This window comes from Passer montanus, unplaced genomic scaffold (assembly GCF_014805655.1).
Source record: "Passer montanus isolate IOZ18808 unplaced genomic scaffold, ASM1480565v1 scaffold10, whole genome shotgun sequence".
Taxonomy (NCBI): domain Eukaryota; kingdom Metazoa; phylum Chordata; class Aves; order Passeriformes; family Passeridae; genus Passer; species Passer montanus.
In genome coordinates, this window is record NW_024356505.1 from 23,774,572 (window position 1) to 23,800,352 (window position 25,781).

General features: G+C 38.9%; 1 long non-coding RNA gene across 1 annotated transcript in view; it reads right to left on the bottom strand.

Annotated features, from left to right (window-relative positions):
* LOC120503122 overlaps window positions 1-25,781 on the bottom strand; it is a 39,172-nt gene that overhangs the window by 13,014 nt on the left and 377 nt on the right. The window contains exon 2 of the long non-coding RNA XR_005627663.1: window positions 11,945-11,999. This is a non-coding gene — a long non-coding RNA (uncharacterized LOC120503122). The remainder of the gene's footprint in view (window positions 1-11,944; window positions 12,000-25,781) is intronic.

Sequence of the window (25,781 nt, forward strand, 5' to 3'; positions counted from 1 at the left end):
ACCTCAACCAGCACCAATGATCACCCTGCTGTTTCCCTGAGGATAAGAAGCCTGAAGTGCCACCTGAGTCATACCTCTCCTTTGTAAGATGGGTAGAGTGGCTTAGATCATATGTTGCAGGACTGTGAGAACTACTATGTTGAAAATTAACATGGGACCGTGTAAAACTGGCAAGAGAATGAATGCTTTACAGAAGAAAGATGGGTTACAAAATATTCTATGTCAATATTGAACTGAACATATTCCACCAGAAGAAATGGAGAAATAAGGCAGTGGAGCTAAATTTATATTGATTTTTACAGTGGTGATAAATACAGACTTAAATAAGTATCAAATACAAGCACCATACAAACCAATTGGATTTCTTCTTAAGAAGAGGCTCTGTTCTGGTCTTTTGCCTAATAGAGGATGCTGGGCAGAGACTGTAGGCCACTCCTGCTTGGTGGTATATAATGAGATGCCAAATTTTAAAAATCACAGGCCCTCTAATGAGTTCAAAATCCTTATCCCATGGGTGTAGTTGCACATGCAGTTTTCTTTCACTGTAAGCACAATATTAGCACCACTGTTGCGAGTACTGTTGTACAAGTCTTCTGTATTTTATTCCTAAAGATAGCTCAGTCTAGCCTGAAGCTAAATTCTTTTTTTTAATAGTAAAATCACTTTTCATTCAACAACTGTAATTTTTAAGATGAGATTAAACTTTATAGCAACAAGCAAACAAGAATCTGATATAGATACAAATATACTAAGTGCAAAATGAGAAAGTGGTGCACATATATACATCTTAGGATCTTAAGAATTTATCTGTAGTTTGGTTTTGTTGTTGTGTTATTTTGGGAGTGTTTTTTTGTTTGGTTTGGATTTGTGGCTTGTTTTTTAAATACCTCATGTGCTCAGGTCTCTGGAAAACTACCCAAGCTACTGAATATTTTGTAATATTTATAAGTGAAGCAGAGGGAAGTGAGATGAAAGGAAGGAGTTCAGGTAGGGAGTTGGTGAGAGCACTGTAAACTTTTGGAAAGATTTAATATACATTAATAAAAGTTTTGTTAAATGGCTACCAAAGCACTCCTGTGACACACCAGGGGGATCAGCAGCTCTGCGAGGGCACAGTGAGTGCACAGGGACATTAGGGACATTAAGGACAGCACTTCTGCCCACATGCACCCAGATGGGGCTGCAACTCTGCTGGAGGGAGCAGAGAGCTGCTGGCCAGGACGTTTAAGCACCACAGCACATGTAGACCTTGAAGCTCAGCCTCTCCTCTGCTCCCCTTCCTCACAGATGCAAAAAGCCTGGAGCCCCTTTTGCTCATCACACAGGCAGACCCCAGGACATCAGGGCCAATGTCACTACAGGGCCTGGTCCTACAACACTTTCCCTTGAGAACAACTTTATACATTTTCTTATAAATATTTTATTCCTAGAAGCTTAACTTCCACCATTTGCCTCCAACTGAAGAGCAAACCTGTAGCATATCATAAAATACATGTTTCATTCCTCAGATATTGGCACAGATTTCTCAGATTAGGCTGGAGAACTTCTTTGATGTTTCAGAATAATTAAAATGGTCTGGCATGAAAATGTCAAAATGGAAGAAATTTAGCAGAAAATGGTGGAGAAATGGCCAGATCTTCCTATTATCACTTGCTGTACATCTCACAAGACAGCTGATTCCCAGCTCTGTATGGGTTCCAGCATTCAGTGATTTATTGGGTAATTCAGCATTTGCCAGTATGTCTTGTGCTAATTAAATGCATCGCACTCTATTCAGAAATGTCACAATTGATTTGTCTTTTGCAAGCACTGACTTTATTTCAATCTTCTAAAAAAGATTTTATGAGCCCTAGATAACTTATCCTGGCACATTCATCTCCCAGGGCAGTTTCTGCATCTGAGGGCAGTATGGGAAGAAACCAACAGTGAACATCCAATACAAATGTCTTCTTTGGACAGCTTATTTATTTCATATATGCTGTATATCCAGGAATGTGTAGCCTATATGGTGAAATTACAAGCAGGTCCATTAATGTATAAAAACACTTAAACGTGACAGAAGTTAATATACTGCATTGGCAGGTTTTATTGGCTGATAGACTGAGCCAAAGAGCCATGAGATTGAAAACACTGTAATCTGTAACAAGGTGTTTATTTACAAGTGGTTTTGTGACTGAATTTGGCTATTAACTAAATTGTGTCAAGAGGAAACGAGCATAAAATAACTCACTCTAAATATAAGATGCCAAAGCATGCTTAGTATAATATTCAGAACCTGAGGACAATCCTGTCATTTTAATTCAGTGCTTTTCCCCACACGCTATGCATAACTGAGTGCTGAGGGTGAATTGCTGCGACTCAGCCATGGAGAACACATTTACAGTGTACAGTAGAAAACCGCTTTGTTCTGAGAAAGTACAATTCCTCACACAAAATTGTGGTTGCAACTTAATTGGAATTGAAAATCTGTGATGCAAGACAAGAAAGGGCACTTTTCATGTGACACAGAAGAAAAGAATTACCTGTTTTAAGGCAGGGAATGATTATTCAGAGAGCCAGCAGTGCGGTCAGTGCAAATTTCAAGTATTTTACTATAAACCAATAATTTTATATTACCACTGTCCCAGACCCTTTTTTGCTTAGATTCTTCTGTGACAGAAATTGTTGCAGGGAGGCAACTTGCTGCCTTGACAAGAAACTTTATGGAATAGGCTCAAATCAGTTAAACACAGTTTGAATTTGTCATTTGTCACATTAGCAACTGAGTGTTGCATTTGCAGCAGTTTGGTGTAAAGCAGAGGGAGGACGCTGTGTCTATTTTTTGCAGCACAGGCTTCTGCTGCTGGGCCCTAACCAATGATGCCTCCTATAAGTGGCTGTCTGAGATATTGCAGCAGTGGTGACATTTAGCTGGAAGACAGTGATTCACACAATTTACTCCCTGGTGACAGACAGTGACTCTACACGCTGTCTGAAGAAAAGCCATGGCCATGAGCATGGTTATTTGGCTATGGCCATTCATCTTGCCAGAGCATGGATGGGTGTGGAGTAGAGCCGGACTGTTGGTTCAAGGTTCCTGTTCATTTGCACATCTTTGTTGTCTCCTCTTCGCTGATTTGTATGTGAAAGGGAGAAAACACAGTATGTGAACTGGAACAGGAAGGTCTTGGGTCCTTTATTCTGCCACTTCAGGGAGGCTTACTATATACTTCTCATAAACTCATCATGTTCAGGCTGCAGAAATTACCTCTTACACGAGGCTGTTTCACAATCTCACCAACAATTAGAAACACTTTTCCTCTGATTTAATCTTAAAATATGTATTTATTTGTTCTGGGCTTATATGATTCTTCTGCTTAAATAGCTCTTCTTATTCTGACTACATATGTCCTTTATGCATTTATAGAGCACTATCATATGCTCTCCCAGTTTCCACCCAGCCAGTCTGCTAAGCTGTACCAACCAACTGTTTTAACATCTATTTCCTCTGGTCATCCTCACTCCCTGCACCAATTCTAATTTTATTTAATGTTTATAGCACATGGAGAGGCAGAACTATTTTAAATAATCTGTATTATACAATGACTTTTATACTTCCTCTTTTTGTTTTGATTATGCTTCATATGCTAAGTTAGTACCAAATCTGAGTCTTTCACAACTGCATGATAATTATTGCTTACAGTGACACTGTCATTGAGTAACAGACTTTGGTTTTCTTCTCCTTTTTCATTTCAAACCTATGAATTCCCAGTTTGCATGAAAAGATCATATCACTGTTCCTTAAATGCAATTACATTTTACCCAATTTTCTGTTACCTAATCTATTTTTTTCTCTGGCTACCTAGTTCTTCATAATAGTCTGATTTGTTGCTGTTTTCTGGTGCAGCAATTCCATTCTCGATATTCAGAATGTATTTCATATAAAAACCCACAAATACACTGTTTACATGACAGAGAGGAAGATTACATACCAGACATCTTTGCTGCAACCATATTTTAGCATTGCTTTATTTTCTCATGTGACTGACAAAGAGGGTGCCATGGAAGTAGCTGTCCCTTCATTAGTAAAAGGAGCATCTGTTTCTGTAATAAAGGGTAGACATTTGCCTACAGAAGTATTTTAGGATATCATTACTGCAAAAGCCTGAGACAGCTCACAGGAAAGCAATATTTCCAAAACTGCAGTTTTTCATAACTGACTGTTGGAATGTAAGAATTAGTAGTTCAGCAGAACTGGTATTTTAGAGAACTGAGATGAAGGAACAAATCTGGTTAATGAAGAGGATCATATCACATATGGAAACTTAGCTGACTAGTAGAGTCATGGAATATGCTTCTAATTCACCAGGAAAACTTACTGGCAATCCAGAAAGCTCAAATCTAACACAGTATCTGGTGTTTTGATAAGTTTTGCTTTCAGCTGCAATTGCCAAACCACTCTTTCACATCACCGCTGGTAGGTCATGCAGGGTAACCTCCAAAGCACTCACTGCTGATTTGCCAACACAAGAAGTCACAGACCACTTACTCTGTTGTATCTTCCAACACAAAATTTTACCATCAGGAATCTTCCTTTTGGAAGGGGCCTCCAAATTTGCAAATTGAGTTTAACATCCCACCCGTTGTGTTTGGTAAATCTTCATAAAACTTTTGCAAACTGGGTAGTGGCAGAGATGTGGTTGAGAGAGATGGCTGAGGATTGATACCCCTCCCCTGCTATGTGTGCAGTAGTGAAGGTCATGTTTAAATGGGGTCTCTCTGCACATGTAGTGGAGACACTGACAACAGCATCACTTTGTGGTCTGCCCAGGGCACTGGTCAGCACTTGCAGGGGAGGGACTGCTGGAGTCTCAGTCTCTGAAGAAAGAACACCCTCAAACACTCTGCTGTGTGAGACTTTTCTCACTTCTTTTAAACTTAACTTCTATCTGGAGCTTATTGCATAGAGGGTGGGGGAAAAATGGGTGAGGACTGATTAGATGTTCTAATTGGAAGTTAGAGTAAAAATGTACAATTAATGCCTGGAAGATAGAAGCAATGAATCTCGATTTCCTTGAGCACTTTCTAATGGGACAGTTGCTAATGCAGCTGCTTTTTCTTCTATACATGCAAAGCTGATGCACTTCTTTGCAAATATTTCCAATTCTCTTTCCTGCCAATTCACTTCCATTTGTGTCATTGGCAAACTCCCATTGATCATGCAGGCAGCATGATCAATGCCTTCTGTACCTGGATGTTTGTCTTCCTTTTTAGGAGATATTTGACTACTTTTCTTCTTGCTAGCTCACTTGGTCTGCCTATGTGGGCTCATCTTCATGGCACTGTCAGAAATGAAGATGGTGAGCAAAATCTTGCCTCTGAGTCTTTCTAGGTGGTAAAACCAGAAAAGGACACAGCTAGACAAGTCATAGTGTGCATTTCTACTGGTACTTAGATTAAAATCTATGTAGAAAGTTTGTGGTGGATAGGAAACTCTAGTTGCTGACTTGAAGGGCACATGAATCATACACAAGCCTTTTCTTAGACCCCTAGGATACAAGAGCACCGCAGACAATTTCTATGTTAGAGCACTCCAGAGGTCCACAAATCCATCACTGCTAGCTCAAGCCCTGGGAGAAGTGTGTCCTTCCTTCCTGGTTATGGCATTGCTCTCCTCTGCCTTGGAGAGGTCACAGTATGCTATTGTGGGCAGTGTGGATATGTTCTCTTCTCCTCATTCCCACACCATTTACCCTTCTCAGCCAGGAAATTAACTACATTTTCACTGTTTCTGCATCCCCTTTTTATATTCCCTCTGTCTCTGTCATGTCCCAAAAGCTCCAGTCCCTTCAGCGTAATTCCTCAGGGTGGGCTACAATGCGCCATCCTGAGAACATGTCTTTCTAAGAGTGTCAATTTTCACTGCATGAGATGCAAACACTGAAGACAGAGAAGGATCCTCTCTAGGACTATGCAGAACTGTTCTACCCTTTTTTTTTTAGTTAGACTTGTCTGAGCTGTGTCCTCTCACTATGGCAACAAACACAGGTCTTAGAGAGGCGAAGGGAAAACACGCTATGGAGCAACCACGTAGCCAGGACCCCGGCCCCGAGCCCGGCTCTGCGGCTCCGTGGCTGCCCGGCGCTGGCGGGCGGCCCCGCAGCCTCCCGCGCCGCTGAGTCACAGCGCTCCGCACGCCCAGCCCGCAGCGCTGGCCCCGGGCGCTCCTCACCTTCCCCAGAGCGCCCAGGAGAAAGCCAAAAATGCCTTCTCCTCTCGCTCGTTCTTGGAAGACGGGCATCCGTCCCACGGAAGCAAGACGGCTATGTTTCTTTCATTTGCAATTGAAATAGAGTTCTCAAGCACCACATTTTAAGGCAGAAGCAAAATAAACAATAAGTCAACAAAAGCATGGTTTGTTAGTTGAGAGAAAACTGCTACATTCTGCCTTTGCTGCTCGCTTTCTGGAGTATGAAAGACTCCAGTCGGTCCCTGTGTGCCAAGGATTCAAATAAAAAACATACATAAAAACAGAGAGTTACTTCTAGCAGAAAGCCAGGATTCGTGCATGATAGGCACTAGAATAGATATTACTCACTAGTTGCATCTGCTGAAAGTCTGGATCATTCCCTGGAATCTGTCATCTTAGCTTCAAGCCACAAACTGAACCAAGGGGCTTCTCAAGCACTGTGAGCTCGTATCTGCTGTGAGGGTGAAGATGGCCACAGGTGCTGAGACAGCTGTGTGCAGCTAGAACACTGCAAAATATTAGTCCTACTGTCAGAAAACTGCCAGCAATTGAATGATTTGTCTTTCTGGTGTACAGACAACCACTGATTTTATTTAAATTTGCTGTACACATCCAAATGAGCTGTACTTGGTCACATCTGACTTCCTGATCAGTTTGCAGCATGAGAAATTACATACAGAAAACTGCAAGTGGGTGGCTTATTCTGGGCAAGGGTCAGAGTTGGAAGTGGACTCAAAATCATTGAGTAAACCTGCCATTTCCCTGAGCCCTCCACATTTCCCCATTCAGTCATTCCTTTGGCGGTAGAAGTGCTCCATACCAAATTTCTGCACCCACTTCTCTCCTAAAACACCAGAAATACCTTCCCTTGGTATAGGTGTGACTATTTACAGTGACAGGAGCCCGCAGAGTCTCAACCCTGGTTGAGGAGACACACACTGTAATTGACAGATGAGGTGATTACCACCAGAAACACTAGCCAGAGGAAGGGAAAAAAAAGCAGCTAAGTGCTGATGAAATCCTGATGTCAAGTGGCAACCAAGTTGCAGAATATGAGTCTAACCTGTTAATTATTGTGATTTGCTTCTGAGGCAGCTGAAGGTCAGCAGGAAAGAGATTTGTTGTCTTCAGTGGAAAATAAAAGCACTTCTGGGGTGTAACACAGTTTTTTTGATTACTCACTTGGGCAAGGTCAGACTTAAACCTCACAATTTTATTTGGAAAGGAGTCCTAATGAAGGAAGGATGTTTAGGCAAGTGGGCAAAAAACTCCCTCTTTAGGATTCCTGTGATTTGAACTTGAGTGAGAATTAACCCTTGAAGTCTGGACAGCAGGAAATAGAAAGGGCACTGACAAGCAAGACATTTGTTCCTCCTTGACTTATTGTACTGACTCTGGCAGGGAACATGATGGCGAGCAGGAAGGACAGAAAGGGTGGTCAGATGTTGCCTGGGAATAAAAACAAAAAGGTTTTTTGCAGAAAGCACAGAGAAATGAGTCAAACAGGGAATTAAAAGGAAGGTTAAGAAAACAGATCACAAACAAAAAGAAAAAAAAAAGAACACCAAAACTACTAATGATTAAGAAGGAAAAGGGGAAATACCAATAAAATGGGGAGAGGACGTACTTACAAATTTAATGTGGTTCAAGAGAAGAAAATAATTTTAGTAGAAGCTGCTCACTCTAACCATCCATAGGTAAAAGAAGTAGCAAGACAGGTCTGTGTAAATTGCCACATCCTCAGCTGCCTTCAGGAAATCAGTACATGTCAACTGAAATGATACTAGTGGAGTTCCTGGCTCAAAGATTTCAAATGTTTGCGATTAGCTGGCTGTCGATAGCAGATGTGTAACTGAAGTACAATCCTTCCTTAAGTGAAGCTGCAAGAGCATCATCAAACCCAAATCACAATGAAACCCAAAAAAGTGGAGGACTCCTCCACACTGACTCAGTGATGTTTGAGAGATCCAATTTGGTCGTGGAGTCCTGGTTTTCAAATTGGACAGAACAATATTTACATTCTGAACTTGGCAAGCCTCTCAGCTTTGAGTGTAAGTAATACTTACATGAACCCAGACCAGCTGATCATCTCCTCTTGAATGGTGGGATTATGGTGACAAATAGTCACATCCCCAGAGTCCTGGTTTCTGTTACTGCTATTCATGTTCAAATGTCTCTCAGCAATTAAATTGCAACTTTGCATTTGAAAAACCTTGTTAGAAGGAAATTAGGATGGCATGTGGAAGGTCAGCCAACACAGGCTGCCAACATAGCAAATGAATCCTCCTGCTCTTATTGCAGGGCAAATGGTGAAATATGACAATAAGCAAGAAAGTTGCAGTGAGAAAGGTGAGGTTTCATCAAGTACACAGATTTTGGGGACCTTCAGTAACAAATCTGGCCTGACATAAAGCTCCTGTAAAGATTCTACCAAAGCAGAGTCATTAAATGTGACTTCAGTGCCAATCAATGTTGCCTATTCAATATTCCTCACAGTATTAACAATAATTACTTTTCCTCAATACAGAAAGTCTAACAAAAGTCTGTTAATGACAGTGAGGAGAACAAAATAATTTCTTTTCTCATTGCTTGTCCACTTCTCTTGCAGATGCAGATGGAGGCTGTATGTTGGTGAGAACATGGGTTGGCAGGCAACGCACAAGAACTTCATGTAATCAGCTCTGCATGGAGGGCTGGTCTCTTACAGAACTCTGAAAAGTCTAACAAGGATTTCACTGAACCTCAGTGCCAAAAAGTTGGAAATAGTTCTTCTTTTCTATTTTTCCATCCTTTTACTTTCCATTTTATGAAGCCCTTCCTCCTCTTAAACAGTTTTTCCTTAGAGTATTTGCAATAGTTTCAGACCAGATGGAGTCACTCACTGATAGGCAATATTGTATAGCAAGTGTCCAATAATTAATAATTACTTGGCATTTCATAATTTGTTATAAAAATCATCATACACGTACTGCAAGTATGAATCCAACAGGCAATTCCAGATGACTGCTAAACCTTGGCATCAGCTCATGTTCTCTATGTATGTATGGTACAGCATTGTCACTTTAAAAAAAAAAGCTCTAGCAAAACTTTGCAACCAAAATACACAGAGAAAAAAAATCACCAGCTCTCTTCCCCACAGTGGGCTTTTCTGTGTCAGTTGAGAGTGTAGATTTTCTGATAGAAACATTGTACCTTTCTGATGGAAACCTTGCTACCACAACCAGAGCAATTAAAAGATTTCTGTGCAACAGCAGTAGGCTAAGGTTTTACTGTATTTAAAGTAAATGAGGATTTCTGGCCCACAACCTTGTAAGAAAAGCTTCCTAAATAAGAAGTATAATATCTCGGGTACAAAGCTTTTTAGCTATATTACATGGAACATACAAATGTGGGGTTCTTTCAACATATTGGTGAGACCTTGATGTTATAGGAGAAACTGTTTTGAAGGAGCAATAGGAAATCTGTTCACCTAACTATGATGTGACTCTCATGATGTTCATATGAAACAATTTCACAGGCTATTTTGTAATCAACACATGATCCCTCTGGAGCCTCGAAGTAGGAGCAGAGCATAATTACAAAGGTTGTCAGCACATTTCTGCAAATAAAGTGGCCAAAATCTCCTTCCCATAGTTCCAGTTTATCTCAGGAGCATAACTAAGTATGGCACAATGCAGCAGTGCTGGGTTTAATCTCGGTGTCATCTTTTTAAAATGATTTTGCATCAAGTTAAATCAGAACTCAGGACAAGTATGCAGAAAAACTGAATTTATTAATCACCCAGAGATGCCAACTATTCCCACCAACCTCGTGTAACTTCATTTTTTCTCATGATCTATCAGTATCTATCAGTGCAGCAAAGTATCTGAGAATCTTTCAGATATGAAAGAAAATACCATCTAAAACTATGTTTTCAATTTTCCATGACAGATTTTTGCTTGTTTCAGGTATGTCATTGTATGCTAATTGGATACAGTTAACTATACAGTTAATGAAAAAAATGCCTATATGGGCATGCAGATGAGGGTCTAATTGCACAAATCTCCAGATGTGCTCTGACAGTATATGGCAGGTTTGGTTTAGGACATCAGGACATGGGCTTTCCCCTTTCAGAGGGATTCTGCACAAGTGTCTGTGCCATTCCCCACAACAGGAGCTATGAAGAAGGAGTGTCCAAGCCACATCTAATACACAATTTTGCCGTTGAAATATCATGAGCCCTTTGCAACATTCCATGGTGAGTCTTAAAATTTTGTCTCCTCAACTTAAATAGTTTAATTTTAAAATGTTTGATGTTGGTTTGAACACCAAAACAAACCAGCACACCTCTCCCATCCCAAGACTCTAGTCCTAAGGGGAGCTGTTGAGAAATCCTATGAACATAATCCAAGTGTTTTCAGAGACTGAGACGCTAAATGAGAGCTCAAGCTCCATGACTTTGTCTCCCAAAAGCACCCTTCCCCCATCTGCTGGAGAAACCCTCCCCATGACACTGGGGACTGGGCAGCAAAGCTCCCTGGGCTTGTGTAGCAAAGCTCCTGCTGCAGAGCAAATCCTTCATTTTCCCTGTAACTCTGTCAGCAGGAGCACCCATTTCAGCATCTCCCTGGCTGCCTCCACCTCAGCTCCCTGAGACACTAATGGTTCAGATATTTTTTCATGTCTTCTTTAAAGCCCTGGAAGAGCGTTTTTGAATAAGCCTAGTTTCAGTGTATTGTGCAAGCCCAGTCTACTCTGCAGATTTCAGATTCCAGCCTTCTCCTATGCTACAGGCAAATTAGAAGTACATGCACATTTTAGGAGACTAGAAATCTCAGAGGGACATCTAAAGGGAACTGGAATGGTTTTACAGTTAAGTCACACCAAGGGATCTTACCTTTATTCAAATAACCTTTACATAAGCGATCATTTGTACTGTTTGTGAGATGTCAAAGCAGTCGAGACAATCAGCAAAATGTCAATTCTCCTGCTTTCAACAGACTTTGCTACAGACCCCAGCAGAATCCTCTGGCCCTCTGGGAATAGAGTTGTCATGCTGCAGGAGCCAGAAGTGAAGGTGGGGTAGTTAATATCCCCAGCAAGGCACCTACATTGATCTCCAGTCTGCTGCCTCTCATATTTCTCTCGTTGGGATTAGATGCAGAGCAGGCTCCCCAAAGACCACTTAGCAGGCAGTCTGTGATTTGAACCACTTCAGGGCTTCTCCATCGGGTTGTTACCAAGCACTAACAGCCAACATTTCTCAAGCTGCTTTGCCCTTTTGCTTAAGGTTGCTTTGTGCCTGCTAACCAAACTGATATCTCAATCATGGCAGATTAATGTCACTCTGCTACGCCCTGAGAAAAGAGGGAGGAAAAAACCCATGTGTTTCTTTTTCATAAAGGCTGCCTTGCAAGGAGGGACCATGATGAAATTGCAATATACACTTGCCCATCTGCTCTGCATCCTCTCCATCAGATGCTGTATTTAATTCCTCTTTAGCAAGGGAGAATATACTGAGCAGTGAAAAACTCTAGGTAATACAGCTATAAAAACTATCAAGCCTGTAAATGGAACAGTAAATGGTAAATAATTTACTTTTACCAAAAATACTGGATCTTATTACAAGTTCAGCAATTAATGTCCTTCTAGTTCACAATCTTGCCAGAAAAGGGAAATAATTTCAATTGTCTTGGGGTTAGGTATATTGAACTGCTGTACAAGTATTGAACTTACCACTGTTTTACTTCTTGTCCTTTGAAAGTTGCCAAGGCCACTATTATGGAGGGGCCTGCGAAATGCAAAATAAAAACCATTTCAATTCAATTTTTGGAAAAGATTTTGTCATAAATAAATGACAAACTGTCCCTGGAGGACATGTATATCCTCACCTTCTTTTCAATCCCATTGTAAGGCTTATTATATTTTATATGATCAGAGACATATGAAACTGCTCTGATTGTCTCCTGTTTCCCTCCCCACTATTAAATATGTGTGGTCACAAAAGAAATCAGGCAAGGGAAAGGAGGGGGGGGCCTCCACTAGCCCTGCAGTCTGGTTCAGAAGTGACAGCTGAAACACCCACTACGACATGCTCAACAGAACAAAACTCTTGACACCTCAGAACTGCCAAAAGACCCAGGGAGTGATTGCACTCAAACTCCCATTCTTGGTTTTCATAACCAAATGTGGCAACAGCAACAAAGAAATCTTTCTCATATCTTCTCTTCTTCAAAAAGCTGAAAAATAATTTTTTTACATGTTGATTTTCATCTTGGTTCCAGGAAAGAAACAGCTTGAGAAAGCACATGCCTCCTATGAAATAACCAAAATTCCAAACCGCTTCTCGCTGTCTGTTCTGTTTCTGGCCTTCTGATCTATGCTAATTGCTAAACTTTGAGTATGCTCTTGAAATTTTCTGTGGGCAATGTGACTCTCTTCAAATAAAAATAGATGCCAGAATTTTTTTTCTAACTGAAATACATATGAGAGAATGACATTTAATGTAAGTATTTAATCATTATTAATTGCTTTGGTATTCATTGAAATCATGATGGGTTCATTTGAATATATAGCACCATTTAAGAATAATCTGAACAAGTAAATATGCCAGAGCAGTGTAAAAAAGCATAGTGAAGCCTTCTAGGAATGTTACTTAAGCCACAGAAGGGTATGTTGGAGATAGTTAGAAATTCTAATTAATTACATGAGATACCTTCAAGAAATAACCCCACCTATTTTCCTGAATAAAGATTTTTGTTGAAAAACTCAAATCTAAAACATTTTAAAAGTGAAATCATTAAAATAATTAAGTTGAAAGTTTGAAAATTTTTTTCCTAACAAATTTTGTTATAGAACTGTGGCTTGTATTTTCTTTAAAATGTCAGCCAAAAAAAGAAAATACCCAGGCAGGCAGAGAAAAGTCATCAGCCAAAGTACACATGACCTGTCAGGGAATATGGCATCCCAAAGTCTTGGCAAAAAGGCCTCTACAGAGCTCTTTCTTGTGAATCCAGAGAAAACTGTTTGCAATCCTGCCACCTTAGGGACACAGAGACTCCAGATCACAATTTTCAGTTTATAGCCTTTCTCCATCAAAATATCTCTTAACCTCTTAACACAGAGATCTGATGTAAATTTATCCACTTTTTCCTTCTCAGAAAAACCCCAAAATCCTATTATGGCTTTCAAGCTCTTTACACCGTCAGAAATAAAGTCACAAGAACTGGCAGATGGAGCAAGCCAAGCAGCTATAGCCACACAGGACAATATTCAGACATCTATTAACACGTGCATACAATTGATGATGCCATACAATTGAGTTTCAAAAGAAAACAAGTTTAAATCTTATTATTTCTTCCTCCTATCTAGTAACTACACTGTTTCTTCCAATCTCCTACTCATTTTCACAAACAATTTTCCAAGTCTCAGTCATGAATCCCTTAGCTGAACAGGGTCAAACTTTTCAATGTTAGACACCAATGTTTCTTATTGAGCCAGTTGATGGCATTGCAATTTTACTCAGTTTTATTGCTAACAATGGGCACCAAACAGAAAAGAGAAACAGAGCCTAGATAAAGGGAAGGAAGACAGTTTTTCTACTGGAAAAAGCTATCTTGACGATTGGGAGGAACAATTGGTTTTCTTTTTAAATTTATGTTTCTGAGCAGAGTAGTTTTATAAACTCCATAACTATAGCTGTAGGAATTTAGAGCAATGGATGCTACAAAATCATCAGTTAAAAGTAGCTTATTTTGAAAGACAATAAATTTATTTACATGATAATTTCCATTCCCATTTTAGAAGGTGAGTGCACAGCTGAAGATATGCAGTGGTGAACATTTTGATATCTATCCCTGCATTGTACAAGTGCTACCCATCCTGTCAGCCCTCCTGCACTTCAGACACAATAGCACAGTAATGCACTTCTCTCTCATGTTAGTAATTTTGTCTTAGCTTTCATGCTCTATTGCTACAGTTGAGAAATCTTAAATGGAAAGATTCATCTGGCCTTTCACATATAAAAGTTGATATTTCGTCTTAATGCAACAAAAGAATAGTTACGATACTTAATAATATATAAAGACTATTTTGAACCTGGCAGAAAGATTCAAATAACAAAGTTTATATATTCTTTTACAAAATATGGAGATGTTTCACTCTGCTGGCTTAGAGCAGCTAAAGGAAGAAAAATAATGACATTTCAAAGCAAGAAGAAGAAATCTGGCTTATAGAAGCAAGACAAAGCAGAAGCAAGACAAAAGGCAGTGGGCGATAAGAATTCTCTTTCTAAAATTAGAGAAAATATTTGGAAATATAAGCTTTAAACTCTCTACTTTTATATTTGTTGGTGAAATTCCCTATAGAACTGGAGTCCTGCTGCTGCCCTCCAAAAGATCAACATTGGAGTTGGTGGGAATTTTTCTGGTAAAATGGCTTTCTGTCACATATATATCAACTGCTCAAAGCCAAAAGTTTGTGCAAAATACAGATGTGCTTTCACAAAGATGAACTCTCCTCTGCTGGAGGGGGAAGCCGGTGGGAAACAAAAAAAAATATATTCAGAGATAATATTTGCATCCCAACCTTATTTTTTTCTCAGATCACTGGCCAAAATACTGCATTTTCAGTCATTCTGAGGTGAGCATGACCAGAAACAGAATAACAAGGGCAGAATAGATTGGGCCCCCATTGTTTCATACGGTGTGACTTTCACTTTTAAACCTGAGACAGGGAATAAGCTTCCCCTTTCATGACCCCACTCACATAACATTTATGTCTATCCCAAATGAGAACCAGTCTATCTGATTTTCTCGTTTTTCCAGTTTGAAAATAGGTGAATACGCTTGGGTTAATCCCCATGTGGAAAAGGCAATCAAGAAAAATTTTCCAAGGAGGCTGAAAAACATTTCCTATTTGGCCTTTATTAGTATTACTAGTGGCTGAAGAGCACTTTCAGAGTCTTTAAGAAGTGTTAAAAGAAGAAGTCCTTTCATGGCTAAGCGAAATGAAAAGCTTGACAGCAAGATAGCTCTCTTTGCAATTAAAAACATCGACAAAGCTGTAGTTAAATATGTTTCAAATTCGGTTCTAGCAAATGTTCATCTGCAAACTGTATGAAGCCACCTCTAATAACCAACGGCTTGCTAATGAACTGCATACAAGTTCTGGCACATTGATGCACACACACATAATGAAAACAAGGCATTTGAAGGTATTTTATGCAATTTTTCATATCACCACTGATATTGAATTTTCTTTTACAACTGGAATTTTCCACTGTGGTAATACCAGCAGTCATATGATGTTCATAGACATTAACAATATGAACAATTATTACTGTAGGCACCATCGATAGTGCACTTGTAAATCAACAAACATATCTGAAGCCTTTTCTGGGAAGATGACTGAGGGCAAAAAGATAACAGTAGGAAAATTGTAGGGGAAAATACAGTTGCTACTCCCTGGATGGCACATGGTCAGCATACCCTAATTCCCACACACAACACAGCCTAAGGGCGACTAAACAGAGGGTGGAGAGGAGCAGAAACACACAGAGTTGCCAGGCTCTCTCAAAACCCTTACAGAGGAGGGAACTAAGTGGTAATTTCTACCTAATAAGCTGCACAGCAGCTGAAAATCAAGGGTTGCTGTTGAACCAGCAACCGAGGCAAAAATCACTCTCCTTGGACTGATGCATGTCCCCATCCCAAGGTTATCTCAGGTACAGAAAGGTGAAATAACTAGCTCACTGTCCACGTGGACCCCAATTTTCCAGAGTCCTGATGCAGTATCTGGCACTAGATATGTTGCTGTCTTGCAGAGCTATTAAGAGCTCTCAGTAGAGAGTACTAGAGAAGTGTAGAGTGCTGTCATTGAAGCAGAGCAACCAAAAAACAGTTCATGGACTCCAAGAGTGTGGGCCTTATGGAGCAGAGAATTTTGTCTCAACATCGTAACATCACAATCAAAAGTTAGGATTGAATAACTGTGGATCAAGTATAAATGCATCCTTTGATTTACAGTCAAGATGTAGATACTTTGCTTTTTCCCTTAATAAAATATTTGAGGGATTAATTACTGTCACTTGTTAAACAACAGAGTATTATTTTTAATCTGAGTTTGTCTAGTTCAAGTTCACTAGTTTTAGCTTTTCAGATAAAGAGCTATGTACAATCAGTTACTACAACTTAATGTATAAGGATCTTATATTTTAATCTTACCCTTAATAAACAATATTTGAAAAACCAATGGATTAAGCGTGGCTCTCTTTCTATTTTCTTTCAACTTTCCTTGTAACTCCTCTCAGAACTGTTTCTGTGGTATTTAGTACCCTTTGTGAAGAGATAAGATGGGAAGGAATGGTCAAATAATACTTGAGTCAATGCCACTGTAGATTTGAGATAATCCCATCTGCCTTCTTCAGTTTGATAATGGCAGATGTAAGCACGCAGGAATTACATTGCTGTATTGCATAAAACACCAGATTGGCTTCTTTTGATTGTTTGCTGGGATTCCTATGTCATTTTCAGAATTACTGAATCACACCCTCACCTTATCACCTTAATATTTTCTCTAAGTCTAGATACAAGTTTAGTCTAGGTTTTCATATGGGAATGAATTTTAAAAGTTTGTTCTTGAGGTAAGCATAGCACATACAATTTATCCCACTGTGAATTTTGTACCTATCTGGAAATTTTAGCATGAGTCAAAAACAGTTAGCAAGACAATTGAACAGCAACAGATATCTTCTTTCTGCCAAATAATTATTTTCACATTCTATGAGACAAAATAGAAAATACAGCCAACATCAGTCTGGCCCTCTCAGTTTCTTTTTCAAGTTTAAAACTAAATTTTTAAGAAACCGCTACGAACAGTGGTCAATTGTAAAGGCTGATATTTTTATTTGTGAGGTAAACAATTTTTCTCTTAAAAAAATGAAAATTTTATTAAGAAAAACATTACTCTGGAAAACCTATGGATCTCTAAAACCTGTTGTCTATGATGAATCTATTAAACGTAGGGCACTTGTGGGTTTTCTTGTTTGTTTTTTGGTTGTTAGGTTTTTTTAAAAATATAGCTATGTAATATTGCTCTGGTTTTGGAGATGTTCAGCCTATTCAGGGACTACTGCTACTGAACAATATCTTAATATCAGCAAACAAATATAATTCACAACTTTGACTATAAGTTCATAAATACAGCAATTATAAAGTCTGTGTGTCTGGCCTAAACAGGTTCACATTAATGCATACATAGGATTATTTCAGCATGCATTTACCAGTACTTATTTAACATGTTGTCATTAAAGGCTGCACTTAGAAGAATAATGAATAAGGCTTCAAAAATACAAACTAATTTTGTATTATGCATATTGCAAGTAAGATTATTTTCTGAAACTTTATTGCTTTAACAAGATTTTCTCCTTTCCTTTCCTTTCCTTTCCTTTCCTTTCCTTTCCTTTCCTTTCCTTTCCTCCCCTTCCCCTTCCCCCTCTTCCCCTTTCCCTTTCCCCTTCCCTCTCCCTCCTGATAAAATTTGTATATTCATTTAAAAACAAGATATTTAGAAAAGGTAAAGATTGTCTATTCAGTCTACTGTGGGGGAAAAAAACTAAACTTATGACTTATGGTTTCAGGTACCCAGGAGATCCTGATTCTCAGACATCTGAAATGCAGACATTTTATACAAAGAAATAGAAAATGAGAATATTCTGACAGGATGAAGAAACAGCCTTGTCTTGAAAATCCAAATGAGAATGAGCTGGATTGCACCCAAAATGCCAATTTGTTTCAGCAGAGGAAGTTTCTTGATATATTTAATATTTTAGCTACTATTAGTAAATTGTGCCTACATTTTTACATCACAAATGAGACCATTTGGTTGTATTTCCACCCCCAGTTACACAAACCTTCTCAGTTTCATTAGTCTGCCATTAAAAGATGCTAGGGGCATAGGTTTAATTTAAATGAAGCACCTTTCTTACAGTGAGACGCCAGATTGATTTACACGCTCTTGCAACACATGCCTCATGGCAAAATACAGACAGCTCTCATCTGAAACCTGAGAGCTATTTAACAGTGCACAGTGATACTAAACTATACTCCAAGCCTTAAAGATAACAATGTTTTACCCAAATCCATTATCAGGGTTTTGGACAGCATAACACATACCTGACACATTTTCTAGCACGTGCGTACACAATCAAAGCTGTAGGACTACCAGCAGCCTGAACCAAAGACCTCATCTGTGAGACAGCTACACAAAAGCAAAGTCCCCTGAACATATTGAACAAATTACTCTTTTCTGCTCTAATGCAGATCTGGTATATTCCGTAGGTTTGCACCATTCTGTTTTCCTAGAGAAGGAAGGCACATTCCTGGGTGCTTCAGTGCACCAAGATTCAATGCTAACATACTTACTGATGGCCTGGGAAAAATGAATGTTCTCCTGATGCAGCAGCTTACAAACTAAAGGACTGAAGAGCTGAGCTCTGACCTTTGCTTTGCCTTGCCCCCTTACCCTGGTCTTGACCCCTGGTCTCCCTGGCTCACAAGCCAGCTGGTAGAGGAATTACTGCTGCTTTCACTAACACTTCTGTGCCAAAAAATATCACTGTAAGCCTCACCTGGTTCTTACTGGATCAACTAAGTATGGGAAAAAATTGTATCAGTAGATTGAGAATCTGGTGTTTCAAGTCTTGAGAAAAACCTATTGTGAATCTACAGATAATGTTATGTCATAATTCCTGTCTGGATGTTTCACCAAAATTGTAGTTTTAAAAATCTTCTGTTGCCCCTATTCCTGCCCTATGCATATGTAAAAAACCTCAAAAACCTGAAACAACAAAACCCCTGAAGTTTTAGTCAAGGAACAAAATTTGGGTGCTTTCATCTGCACTGAGAGCCAGTTTTTCTTCTGTATCTGCAAAATCAATTGCAGGTGCATTTGGAAGTATTTGTACTGCTGACTGTTTGACTGACATCTTCAAATAAATTGTTCATGGTCCAAGTACTCAGGTGTAAAGTTTACACAATTGAATTCTAAGTGGATGAGGGAAGCAAAGCCTGACATCTGCTATATCATGGTTGCAAAAATATACCTCTTTGAACCTGAAGTCCAGCCTGCACTAGAACAACATGTTCCTATCAGTCAAGATGCTAGATCCTAAGTCACTCAAACACACCTGGTACAAATGTACCCTCAGATATCTGCATGTTTTGATACATAAAAAAGAAGCCATGTCCTGGATTTACCTGGCTTTATGAAGTTTTACAGGAGAGCATGATCACTACCCAACAACTTTCAATATTAGGCAAAAGAGAATATTAGCAGAGAGCTTTTAATAAAATAAATATAATGGACATTAAGAATGTGAGTTTATAATAGAGTGCTTAAGTAAATACTTAAATTAAGACAGGTAGCCCTCTTCTTCAAGATCATGTTTAACTACTTTCTAAAACTCATTCTTATATAGCTATCAACAGCACTTTTAATCAAACTTTGCAAGACACCTTCCTATAGCAAGTGACAGACTTGGCAAACTTGTGTGAGGAAAAGCCAATGACTTGTCATGAATTCCACACAGCAGTGCAGTGCTTCTTCTGAGGCAGCAGGACAAGCAAACACCCTGCACGAGTCTGAACTACCTTCTCCTTCCACTGGCTTGTTGACTAAATGCCACATTACTGGGGCAGCAAACACTGAATTCTCACTGCTGCTATTTGGAATGTCCACTAGAAAAGAAAAGAAAAGAAAAGAAAAGAAAAGAAAAGAAAAGGAAATATCCAGTGCTGTTAATTTGGCATGAATATGAAATTCACACAAACAAAAAAATTTAAGGCTGGAAAAGTAACTGAGCCAGTTTCAGCAAAATAACTGCAAAGTTGTACTGAGTTGTGATAAACCACTCAAACTGAGGAGTGACTCTGCTTTCAAAGCAATTGAAAAGGTATTGTTCAAATGCAGCACTAAGCATAACTAATTTGTTCTGGTAATGTCTTCAGGCTGCCAAATGCATTTAAAAAGAGCCCCATTTAAAATGCATCCTTATAGTAAAGCATACCAATGTTACCTAATTGGACAGTGAAAGGAGGGGCTGGCTGCCTTTCTTTCAAGCAAGAATGGTTCAAGAAAAGAACATTTCTGTTGCACTACAATAACAAAGCTGTAGGTGACAACTGCATTTTCCTATCAGTTTCAGCCTTAATAGGTCAGTACTATCACTATCACACTGAACTTCAACTTGCTGTATCAAAAAAATTAGAAGAGACAGGCAGCACTTTGAGGCAGTTGGTACAATTTACCTTGGCTTAATAGGGTCCTTCTGTGGGAGGATGGCTAGGGGTATAACAGTCCTAAAGATATATTCATACCTTTCTTTGATGCTTCCTAAGATCAGCTGCTTTTGTGATAACCGTCATAGAGATATTTATCTGGCTCAGAATATTTGCTTAGTCCTTGTTTGAATATCTCAGTCTTCATTCTATTAAATATTAGCAGACTTTTAAAAAAAATTTGTCAAGTTCAGATGCAAGAAATGACAAAGCTTTTTTTTAGTTTTTTTTAATGGTTCTTTGCTCTCCAATCTATTTTCTGTGCAAATATATTTTGGAGTTCACCTACCATGTATTGCTTCTGTTGCACTCCCAACAGCAAGACTGATAGAGCAGTAGACAGTCCCTGAGTTCCTTCTTCCCTAGACAAAGTAACTATTTAAGGCAATTTAGACAAATTAGCAACAAGTCCCCTGCTGTTTTACAGAACATCATATTTTCCAGCAATTAAAGGTGTCCTTGTCAAAGGAGGCATCCACTTCTCCAGGTCCCTGGGGTAAGTGATATGACTGAAAGGAAGCTATGACCAGGATCTTCATCATCTGGATCGTGTTTTGAGGGCTACTGGCTAGAAAATCACATTGAGTCTGGCTGAGTCCAAAACTCCGGCATGCAATTATTTCTGAGTTGGAAATATTTGCCTAAATTTAATAGAGGGAGCCACAAATTGTTAGAACACAAATAGCTGAAACTTAGTCTGCATATTTCTAAAAATTGGCACCCATGTTACAGACAATTATATTAAATATACCAAGCTAATATTTTTTCATTGATAGATTTTCAATCATGAAACAAAAATATACCCAAATTTTATAAAATGTGCCTATTATCTCTTAGTTTGTCCCATCTGTTTTCCTCAGAAAATGACCTCTCTAAAAACATGGGCTTCCCTGTATGATTGCTGTCACTGATACAAATAAGAGGTGGGATTTCACTAAGTAGAATTTTCAAATTCCTTTGCACAGGTGATTATACAATCTTCATGACAATACAAGAACTTAGACTTACAGCTTGTGCAAGGCAATTAAGTAGGCAGGTACAATGTCTCAAGTGCACTCTCTGAGATAATTAACTTAATATTCAGAAATTGTAACTTATCCTTTGAAAATGCAAGCTCTTCTGATTTATCTATCACTGTGAGGGGAGACAAAACCACTCCTGTTCATAATAGGAATATTGTGGCATGAGACTTGGTATCTTGTCCAACGAGGCAATAAATCAAAGAACACAGCAGCCAGATTTTTGAAGAAAGAATGTTTTCAGCTGAAAGAGAACTGTCCTTGACTTTCTTCATGTGGATGCAAAACTGTGATTCAACAGCAAATATGAATAAAAAATTAAAATGCACATATAAAATAACTGTAGCTTTAACCTCAGAAATCAAAACATGGGAAAATGAGAAATCTCTCCCTCTAAGATGTTGCAATTGATAATGCTGTTTCAGGATACAAGGGGATACTGTCAGCTCATAATTTAGAGAACACAAAAATTAACTAGAAAAACTCCTTTTAATGTCTGTTTTGCTGTTGTGCATGTGCATTTCCACGTGCATGTGGATGAGGATGCATGTGTGGCTTTCAGTTCTTTGCTACCTCTTATTTTCCTTTCTTTTTCTTTTTTATCTTTTTTCTTTTTCTGCCTGCAAGAGCAACACAAACAAGGGAAGACTGACTAATGCACCTCAAGCTCAAAGTTTCTCTCCAGGGAGACCTGCCTTTGCCCACGCAGCACACCATTAAAAATGGTGAGGCTCCACATGGGAGCACAGGGCTTCCCACATGCAGCAGCCTGCAGGATCAGGAGAATTAATGATGCAAAATGTTGTCTAAAGCAGGCACATGACTTGACTAAAGAGTAAAAAAAAACTATATAGATGTAAAAACTCAATCAGCTCTTTGTAAATGCAACATAAAAACAAAAAAGGTTTTTTTGTCCTGTTCTCCCACAAACACTCAATAGGAGAAAATCCCATTTACTTGTTTATTGGATCTCCAGTTAGTTATTCTTGAAGACCTGTCAGTTTTTCCTTTTCCCCATGGCTACATCAATTCCTGCATGGTGTGCATAACACAGAAGGGAACTACTTTCAAGCCAGATTCTTGGCCCTATTAGAAATTTGTAACTGAGGAATTATGCAAGAAAATGGTGAATCCAGGTCATCCTCACCCTGGCAATCCCCAGCAGCTGCTATAGCCCCTGGAAGTGGCAGTAGTCAGCCTTGAAATTTCTACAGCTATGTAATATGACTGGGAGCAATACCATTGAGTATACAGTTGGTATCACACAAATTAATACAGTGTAAATTCTGCCACTTTGTTGCTCACCCCAGTGAGCTCTTTCTTTCCCTTTCAAGGAGTAGCTGTGCTGATCAATAACTAGAAAATCTGTTAGAACCAGAGAAAATTGTTTGCCTTGTGAAAACTGTTTCTCTCCTGTAAACATTTGCTTTTAAATAGCATGGACTGCAGCTGCATCCTAGATTGAGCAAGCCAGCAGAAATTGCTCACCTTAGTTTGACTTGAAAGGGGCAGTCATTTCTACTTCTATCAGTCAGCCTCAAACTTGACCCCTCTCCCACCCAACTTATGGTAAACACCAAGGGATTGCAGGATCAGGATCATTAAGCAGTGCTGAATGGACAAGTCCTAAAGCAAAGCAGAGGGACAGTCAATTGTAGGCAGAATGCAGCAGATTTATATCCACTAGGTGAAAGAAAAATGACTCCTAAATGGGCTGGAGCAGTTGTGAAACTAGTCTGCCACAAGCAAGGATGAAGCATGGGAGTCTCAGAGAAGAGCCTCTTTGCTATCCAGCTCTAAAAGCAATTACCATAGATAAAAGCAAGTTCTTGGCAGGGCAGGCAAACTGACAGGGCTCAGTTCTTAAACAGCAATCTGATCCCAGGGGACCTTCCAGATCACTTACAGACCTACCATCACAGCACCATTACTGACTGAAAATATGACAAGAGAGGAGGAGTGGGAGAGACTGTCCCTTCAAATAAACGGATGTTGTCCAGAAAGAGAGGCAGTAAAGAGAGGATTCCAGTGTAAATTACTGTCCTCGACACACGTGGTAGGAAAGCAATACAGTCAGTGGTGGTAAGAGTAAGCTTCAGTTCTGCAAATCAGAAAGTAAAACCCTCAGGCATTTAAATTTTTAATTGAATCCCCTTTTAGTGTGGTAAATCTGATTTAGTGTGATTAGTGTTCAGTAGTTAATTTCACGGATCAGAACAATTGTTCCATAATCTCCCAAACATGATTCTGTAAGGCCTAAAGCTGTATTACATTTCTGCTGTAAGCACAAACTAATATAATTTTTAAATAAAATATGAACTAATAATATATTACATTGTATGGAGAGGCAATTATTTGGTCTAGTGGTAGGCATTGATTTATTTTAAAAAATATCAGAGAAAAGCTCAAGGTTAAAGTGAGGAGTTAGAGGAAGACTGGAGAAAATAAAATATCTTTCATTCTCTAAAAGAAAGTTTTGAACTATGTGTCTCATGAGCCATGACAGAGAGCAAAAACTGAGAAGATAGAGCAGAGCAAGAAGCTGGACACTGAAGCATGGAAAGATGTATGCTTATTATTACTTAGAGAGACAGGTGAAAACAACAAGCAAGTGAACAAGCAAGAATAAAAGATCAAGAAGATGCAGTTAAAGCTGAAGTGGTAGCAGGTGGCCATCCTGCAAGAAGAGAAAATAAAGAAACTCTACTTCTGGAAAAAAAACCTGACAAATAACATAAGTTTACAAAAAGAAGCCCTCACAAATAAAACTTTGAGTATGTGGATAGCTGGAGTCAGAACTATAAAAGTTTTACTCAAGAGAGAAATTATTAAAAGCATTGTGGCAATTCCTCTGCTGATGGTGCAGTTCCTTGGATCAGCTACCTCAGTGCAAAGTCCAGGCAAGCTCAGGCATGCATGGGTGCATCATGTTTACCAGGGGTAACCCAGAGAGCATTAGTAAGTACAAATACTTGAGCTTTCCTTGATCTAGCATTAACCAATTTCAGATCCATCTGTTCCACTTTGGATTGCAGCCTGAATGTCTCATGTTAACTTCATATGTTTCTAAATTGCCGTCAGTTGTATCTTCTACTAAATAATGTTCATAATTCAATAACCATCTGGACAGAACAAGGGCAGTGTTCTCACTAATTTCAAAAAGCTTACTTAGAGATTGGGGAATAGAAGACCTGATCCCATGTCCCTACATTCCTAGGTTTAAAGAACACTACTTATAGCATCTTCCTGTGCCCAAATTAACAGTGAAACATTAAAAAAATAAAAATGTTCTTTAAGCAAATACACCAAAGGCTTGTAAGCCACATTTTATCTTTTGTTAAACATAAGCAGTCTTGTGACCTTCAGAGCCCTTTTCCTAAGTAATGGAAATTTGAGGCGAATAAAGAACAAATTGTGTTTCCAATAAAGAAATGGGAGGTTGGGAACTGATTTAAGGAGATAGGATTTGACTAACTCAGTGAGTTAGTAGGGAAACAAAACAGTCTAGCCTCCTTTTATGGCTTACTTTGAGCCTGTAGAGCCATCTCCATTTCAATTCCCCTCATTAAGGAGTTTTCTCATTTTCAGTTTCTCTCATTAAAGACATAAAGTTTAAAAGGTGTCAAATAACTGGAAGAAATTGTGTTTGTACAGTGAATTGAAATCCAGCAGCCTCAAGTTTTGTCCTCAATTACATCCACATGAACATATTTGTAACTTTGGTGCTAATTGCAAGTACAGATGGTATCAAAGTCATTTATCTGCAGCTCTTGGGATTTATCAAAAAAATGAAGGTAAAATGGCAGGCTGAAGTGACAACTCTTGGTTTACTCATGCATGTTATCAGTGATCAGAAGCAGAAATAAACTTGCATTTTGTGATACTGAATGAAGTCATCCTAGCACTGAGCTAGAAACAAAGCAGCAGTTGTTTCAAAGTTTCTTCCACATAGTACTATAAAATGATGTTCAAATCAATAATAGTGAGTAAAACAGAAAAATTTACTCTATTTTTTTCTGTTGCATTGTAAAAAAAAGTTTATTGAGAAGAGCTGGAAATATTTATTTGGGAATCTTTGCTGCTGACCAGCAGCCCTTATAAATGATGCAAATTGCCCCATCAGCCCATCTTCCACTGTCAGTGAACCTTTTCTCTCCTCGGTTCCTTTTCATTCCTCTCCTTCTTCTGTTCCTCTACTGTGTCATCATCAACAGTAAG